Source organism: Chiloscyllium punctatum, chromosome 1 (genome assembly GCF_047496795.1).
Source record: "Chiloscyllium punctatum isolate Juve2018m chromosome 1, sChiPun1.3, whole genome shotgun sequence".
Taxonomy (NCBI): Eukaryota; Metazoa; Chordata; class Chondrichthyes; order Orectolobiformes; family Hemiscylliidae; genus Chiloscyllium; species Chiloscyllium punctatum.
Genome location: NC_092739.1, coordinates 109,991,578 through 109,999,225, shown reverse-complemented (window position 1 = coordinate 109,999,225; position 7,648 = coordinate 109,991,578).

The following is a 7,648-nucleotide window of genomic DNA, read 5'->3' as shown; positions in this document are numbered from 1 at the left end:
TGAAAATACAGGTTACAGTGGTGGAGCTCCATTGCTTCTACTGTCAACTGTCAAATAGCATTAGGTCAGAGCGGGTTGAGAAAGTTGCTGTTTGGAATATTGTGTTCAGCCTTAAAAAGAAGACTCTAGTGTGATATGACAGGAGAAACAAAAAGGAAGTGATTATAAGCACCCTTTGATGATATTCACAATGATTAAAGATGTTGAGATTACTTCCTCTGATGATGTGCTGATATTTTTATCTGTTGCTGAAAATCAAAAGCAACATCAGCCCTTTACCAATAACCAAGCGAAATTCTGCAATTGGTGATTTTATCATTTCCCCTCCACACGCAATTTTAAATCAGATATTTTTGATTAGTTTTCCTTCATTGTAATATTCAATATTTATTTCTTAGAGGAATAATTAATAATTAAGTAATTATTTAATCAGACTACAACATTTAAGCCAAAGTCATTTTAGATTTCAGAAATTTGGACTTAAGATCAACCCAAAATGTTAACTCTGCTACTGGCTTTATAGACCTGCTGAATAGTTACAGTATTTTCTGTTTACTTTTCCTCAGCACTTTAAGGTCACAAATTTTCATCAAAATCTACAAATTCTAAATATCTCCAAAGATTAGGTTCTTCTGAGTTTTCAACAACTTCTGAACTGTTCTGAAAATAATTCAATGAAATTACTGTTTGGAAGCCAGAACTTGAGGCCCGATATATTTAAAGACTCTATTTTAGAATTAAAAATTGTGTAAAGTCATAGAGTCATTCTCCATCTGGTCCAACTCAACCACACCAACCAGGTTTCCAAAACTAAACTAGTCCCACTTGCTTGCATTTGGCTCATATTGCTCTAAACCTTTCCTATTCATGTACTTGTCCAAATGTCTCCTTAATGTTGTAACTGTATCTGCATCTACCATTTCCTCTGGCAGTTTGTTTACTAGCTAGTGTATAAATGATATTACAAGCCCACATTCTAGGACAGGACTTCCCAAACTGCTTGTCAGGATCCCAAGTCGGCTCATGAGCTGAGATCTTGGGAGTCATGTGTTCTGAGGCAACAATGCCTACTTTGAAGCTCCAACCGAGTTATAATTGCTGTATTTCTTCTTGAACAATTTCTCACAGTCATTCCTGCTGCTCTCACTGGGGGTCATGACAATTTTCAAGAGTCAATATGGTGACACAGTAGGAAAAGATTTAGGAATCTCCATTCTTTATTCACAGTTTATTCTTACAGTTCTTAGAAGGGGAATCTGAGCAGTTTGATACATATGAAATAACACACTTGCACAGCACCCTATTGATAAATAATAAAAGCAAAAGATTGTAGATGCTAGAAATCTGAAACAAATGTAGGAAACTGTGGCGAAGCTGCTCCTTTAACAATGTTATGCAGTCCTTGGTTTTTTTTCAGGGAGATTGTAAATGACACAGACTCCAAAATGTTTGGGCTGAAAGGGATTTAGGGCCAATTTAATAGGAGCTAACAGATATTGCCTCAGACAGAAGGCTTTCAAGTTTAAAAAAAATTGGTATTAAGAAAGAGGGTGGTCAGTTTTCCCAGCTCAGGTTTTCTCTGGTTTGGTTTGTTTTTTAGAAGTAGGGTGGAAAAGCTGCTGGATCTAACCAGCTGATTCTCTTCTGGAATATTGACTCTGCACTGCTTAAAACAATGAGCAAAGCTTGGGTGTGGGCTACATTCTTGAAATGTTTTGAGGGGGTCTGGCCTGGTCCATAACACATTAGGTGCTCTTTGTGGGATTTGTTATTTCATTTCAAATTGGGATTCAGGTTATTGGGCTCAAAGGCAGCAAGTGGTAGATGTTAGTGTCTTTTATTCTGGGTATTGAGTTTGGTTAGTTTAATCAGTGCTTGGGATAGCAATGGCTCTTTCAGTCACCAACACCTTTCTGGGAGTAGAAGAAGTGACGTTGGGGGTTTTGCAAAAGGTGATTAAGGCCAATCTACTAGAATTAGCAGACAAGCTGAAGTTGGAGCTGCCTCCTTCCACAAGGAAAGGAGAGATAATTACAGCAATAGTTCAGCATTTAAATTTGTTGAAAATGCCATCAGAATCTTTAGAGATGGCTGAAGTTCAATTGAAAATGAAGCAGCTTCAGGTAGAAGCAAAAGACACAGTTCAGGTAGAAGCAAAAGGGGCTGCACAGTGACTCAGTAGTTAACACTGCTACCTAACAACACTAGGGTCACAGGTTCAATTCCAGCTTCGGGCAACTGTCTGCATGGAGCTTGCACATTCTCCCCATGTTCCAGGTGCTCCGGTTTCCTCCCACAATCCAAAGATGTGCAGGTGTGATGAATTGGCCATGTTAAATTGCTCATAGTGCTAGGTGCATTAATCTCGGGTAATGGATCTGGGTGGGTTACTCTTCTGAGGGTCGGTGTGGACTTGTTGGGACGAAGGGCTGTTTCCACACTGTAGGAAATCTAATCTCATCTAAACAAGGAAAGGGCAACAGAAATGAAACAGCTTGAATTACGATTAAAGGCAAAGGAGAGAGACAGAGAAGACTGAGGAAAGGAAGAAAGCGAGGGAATTTGAATTTCAGAAATTGGCACTTAGACAAGAAGTTAAGCTTTAAAGGATGAAGATGAAGGCTGAAGATAGGCTTAGTGAGGAAGTGAGTGAGGATGAGCAAACCCATGGTAGTCAAAGGTCTGGTGAGAAACTGTTTAAATATATTCATGCACTGCCTGAATTTCATGAGAAGGATGTGGAAGCCTTTTTCATCTCATTTGAAAAAATGGCTAAACAAATGCAGTGGCCAGTGACCATGCGGGTTTTGTTGATCCAAACAAAACCTGTAGGTAGAGCTAGTGAGGTATTTGTATCACTATCAGAGGAGGTATCTCGGGTGTATGGGGAGATGAAAAAAGCCATCTTAAGCGCATATGAGCTTGTGCCAGAAGCCTACAGACAACGTTTCAGGAATATAAGAAGGGACTTGGCCAAACCTACACTGAGTTTGAAAGAATCAAACAAAGTAATTTTGATAGGTGGATATGGGCATTAAACATAGAGCAAATCTATGATGCTCTTAGAAAGACAATTATTTTGGAGGAGTTCAAAATTCACTTCTTGAAGTAGTAGATCTCATATGGAAGAACTGAGAACTAAAACAGCAAGATTAGCAATTGAAATGGCTGATGATTATGAGTTGGTCAATAAAGCAAAGTTTGGCTTCCAAAATCAATCTCAATTCATGAAAGATAGAAACTGGGGAAAAGAGAGATCCTCATGTGGAAAGGGAAAAATGGATCTTGGTGAAGATTACAAGGATAACTTACCACAGGGTAAAAAGGAAACCTTTAAAGGGGACAGAGAAGTTAAAAAGCTCTGGTGTTTTCATTGCAATAAAGTAGGCCACATGAAATCACAGTGTTGGTGGGTTAGGAAAAGCACTGGGAAGCTAGATGTAGGAAAACAGGATAAGCCAGAGAATTTTGTTGGAGTAGTAACAGAAAGCACAGTGGAGGCTGCACCAGAATATACAGGCTGGTTGGATGTTGGCTAAGGAGGAAGTGGCAGATCTTTTTAACCAGTAAATCTGGAAAAGTAAAGTTTATTTGCATAGGCCAGGAGCAGCAGGTAAAGAGGTTACAATAATAAGAGATACAGGATCTTCTCAATCTGTGATGCTGAAAGATGAGGAGGCATGTACTTCTGAAGGACTATTCCCAGAAAAATTACTAGGAACTGGAATTCATGGTGAGACAAGCAACACTCAACTATGTAAAGTGAAGTTAGAGTGTCCAGAGAAGAGTGGGGAAGTCATGGTAAGACTACTAAAAAAACTCTCAGCTCCAGGAATACAACTTGTCCTTGCTAAATATATCACTGATTCATCGGTAGGAGCACTGTCTACTGTGGTTGAAAAGCCAGTGGTAATTCAGGCAACTGAACAATTGCAGGACATATATCTTGGGATTTTTCATGACTATTTGGTAACAACGTCACAAAGTCACCAGCTGCAATAGGAGAGATCAAAGAGTACACAGAAGAAAGTTGAAGTGGAATTAACAGACACCTTGCTTGATCAAATGAGACAAGTTGAACAAGTTGAGACAAGCCAGGAGCAGATAGATGACATGGCAGACATTCTTCAGCTCAGATAAGTAACAGCAGAAAGGTGAAAACTTAAAGCAATCGTATCAAAAGGCATACACAGTAAAAGAATCTGAATGTATCCCTAATGTTATTATCTTAGAAATAATGTCTTAATGAGGAAATAGTGGCCATCACATATTCAGGCAGATCAGAAATGGGCAGAGGTTCATCAAATCGTATCACCAGGAGTTGTTGTGAGTGATGCATGAGCTACCACTCAGGAGTCAGGAGTGAGAAAAACTCAAGCTAAAATACAAAAACATTTTTACTGACCTGGACAACACAAAGGTGTAATTGAATTTTGCCAGACATGTCATAAATGTCAGGTAATTGAAAAACCACAGACACCTTTAACACCTATTCCTGCATTTGAGGAACTTTTTACAAGAATCTTAATTGATTGTGTAGGCCCCCTACTTCAAACAAAAAGTGGAAATCAGTATTTGTTAACATGTATCAACAAGATTTCCAGAGGCTGTTCCATTACACAATATCACAGCTAAAAGGGTTGCAGAGGAGTTACTCAAATGTTTCACTAGACACGGACTACCGACAGAGATGCAATCAGATCAAGGGTCAAACTTCACACCAAAATTATTCAAGGAAGCTTTGGACAGCTTCGGAATAAAATAATTCAAATCTAGTGCATATCACCCAGAATCGCAGGGAGCACTAGAAAAGTGGCATCAAATATGAACGACCATGTTGAGGCCTTATAGTCAGGACAATCCAGATGATTGGGACATTGGAATTCAGTTTGTACTTTTTGTGATCAGAGATGCACCAAATGAATTGACAAAATTCAATTCATTTGAATTAGTTTTTGGGTTTGAAGTGAAAGGACTGTTAAAGTTGATTAAGGAGAAAGCCAGAATTCAGAGACCACCTTTTTGGTCTATGTGTCAAATTTTAGGGAACGATTAACTAGAGCTGGCGAATTGGCTCGACAGCATTTAAAAGTATCACAACATACAATAGAACAGGAACCAGACAAGAAATTAAAAATTTGCAATTTTGCTACTGGGGACAAGGTATTAGTGTTACTTCTAGTGATAGGTGAACCTTTAAAAGCAAAGTTTAGTGGACCTTATCAAGTCGAAAGGAAATTGAGTGAGGTGAACAACTTGATAGGGACTCCTGATAGAAAGAAATCTCACAGAGTGTGTCATGTGAATATGTTCAAAAGGTATTTTGACAGGGAAGGAAAACAAGAGGAGAGTGTGTCATTGGTTACACAGTGAAGGAAGAACCAAGTTCAGAGGATTCTGAATTGGACATTCTTCAAATTAAATTGGACAATGAGGAAGTTGTCAAAAATTGGGATAAATTATTAATTTACCTTCCAGAGGAAAATCAACATGACCTGAAAGAGCTATTACTGACACATGGGGAGATAAGTGGAAATAAGCTGGGAAGTACTAACCTACTTGTACGTGATATAGTTAAAGGATATGCTGTTCCAATAAAACAACATCCTTATAGGCATAACCCTCTAAAGTTGGCACAGGTTCAGAAGTAGATAGAACACATGCTCCAAGATGACATAATCAAAGTGAGTTACAGTGACTGGAGCTCACCCATTGTAATTATGCCAAAACCAGATGGCACCCAAGAGTTATGTGTGGACTATTGCAAAATCAATGCAGTTACAAAGACTGATGCACATCCAACTCCATGTTTGGAAGACTGTGTTGAGAAGGTGGGACAAGAACTTACATTTCTAAGTTGGACTTGCTCAGAGGATATTGGCAAGTACCTTTGTCAGAAAGAGCAAAGGCAATTTCAGCTTTTGTAATGCCAAATGGACTGTATCAGATTAAAGTCATGCCATTTGGCAAGAAAAATGTGCCAGCCACATTTCAGAGGTGAACCCAATAGGTTCCTTGCCAGATTACTCAACTGTGTCATATATATTGATGAGCTGGTGATTTTTAGTCGCACATGGAAGGAATATTTAAAACATTTATCAGAATTGTTTGATTGACTTCAGAAGACAGGCTTGGTGATAAACCTGGCTACACGTGAATTTGCCAAAGCCCAAGTCACCTTCCTGGGCCATGTTATTGGACATGGACAAATGGTCCTATGGGATGCAAAAACAAAGGTATTTGGGGAGTTTTCCATACCATCAATAAAAAGAGCAATACTACGGTTCCTGGGATTGAATTTCATATCAAATTTTAGCAGCGTGGCTGCTCCACTCACTGAATTGCTAAAGAAAGGGAAGAAGTTACAGTGGACAGTGAAATGTCAGAAGGCATTTGACAGCCTGAAAGCTGTGTTACCACTGCCCCGGTATTAGCCACACTTAATCACACAAAGCTAATCAAGATGACTATTGATGCAAGTGATGTGGGTGTTGGTGCTGTACTCTTGCAAGAAAATGATGAGAAGATAGAAAGACCTATAGGGTATTTCTCCAGTAAGTTGAACATTCATCAGTGGAAGGAATCAACAGTGAGAAGGAGACTTTGAGCTTGGTGTTGGCATTACTACATTTCAGTATTTATGTTACCAGTAATGTATCTGAGACAATCATATACACTGACCATGGCCCATTGAAGTTTGTGGAGAAATTTAAGGACAGAAATGCCAGACTGTTTAGATGAAGCTTGTTGTTGCAGCCATTCAAGTTTAAAGTTGTGCATGTGTTAGGATGAGAAAAAATGATTACCAACGCATTATCAAGACTCGAATGAGAAATGGAGGCATTCAGTAGCAGGAGTACCGTGGGTTTTTAATTAAGGCAACTTTGGATCTTGATGGTTCTTTTTTTAAGAGGGGGTGTGTGGTGAAGCTGCTCCTTTAACAAGGTTATGCTGTGCTTGGTTTTGTTTTAGAGGGGTAATAAATGACACAGACTCCAAAAGGTCTGGGCTTACAGAGTTTTAGGGCCAATTTGGTAATAGATACTACCTAATGCAGAAGGCATTCGAGTTTTGAAAATAAACACTTGTACAACGAGAAGGGGGTGGCCAGTTTTCCCACGTCAGTTTTTCTCTGGTTTGGTTCAGTTCATAGCAATTGGATGGAAAAAGCTACTGGACCCAAAGAAACAGGTCCAGGCTAGTACTCTCTCCCTGACCTCTATCCTGTAAGAATCAGTGTTTGATTTTACCTTTTGTGCCAAGGATTGTTTATGAGGATTGTTGCAAGTATTTGGAACAGCATCATTAAGTTGGGATGATCTGTTGGGTTTTGGGAGAGGTTAAGTTATTATGTATTCGGTTTTCTTTTGTTTGTGTTTCATTCAGTAATCTTGTAAATAACTTCTGTTTTGTTTAAAAGAAAGTGGTTTGAGCAGTTGATTCTCTCCTGGAATAACCACTCTACACCTGCTTAAAACAATGAGCAAAGTTAGGGTCCGGGCTACATTCTTGCAATGCTGTGGGTGGGTGGTGGTGGTGGTGGTGGGGGTGGTGGGGGTGGTGGGGAGGGGGGTGGTGGTGTTTGTCTCACCTTGTCCATAACAAAATGCAATATGTCAAGACACGCTGGTGGTTTGACCCTCTTGAT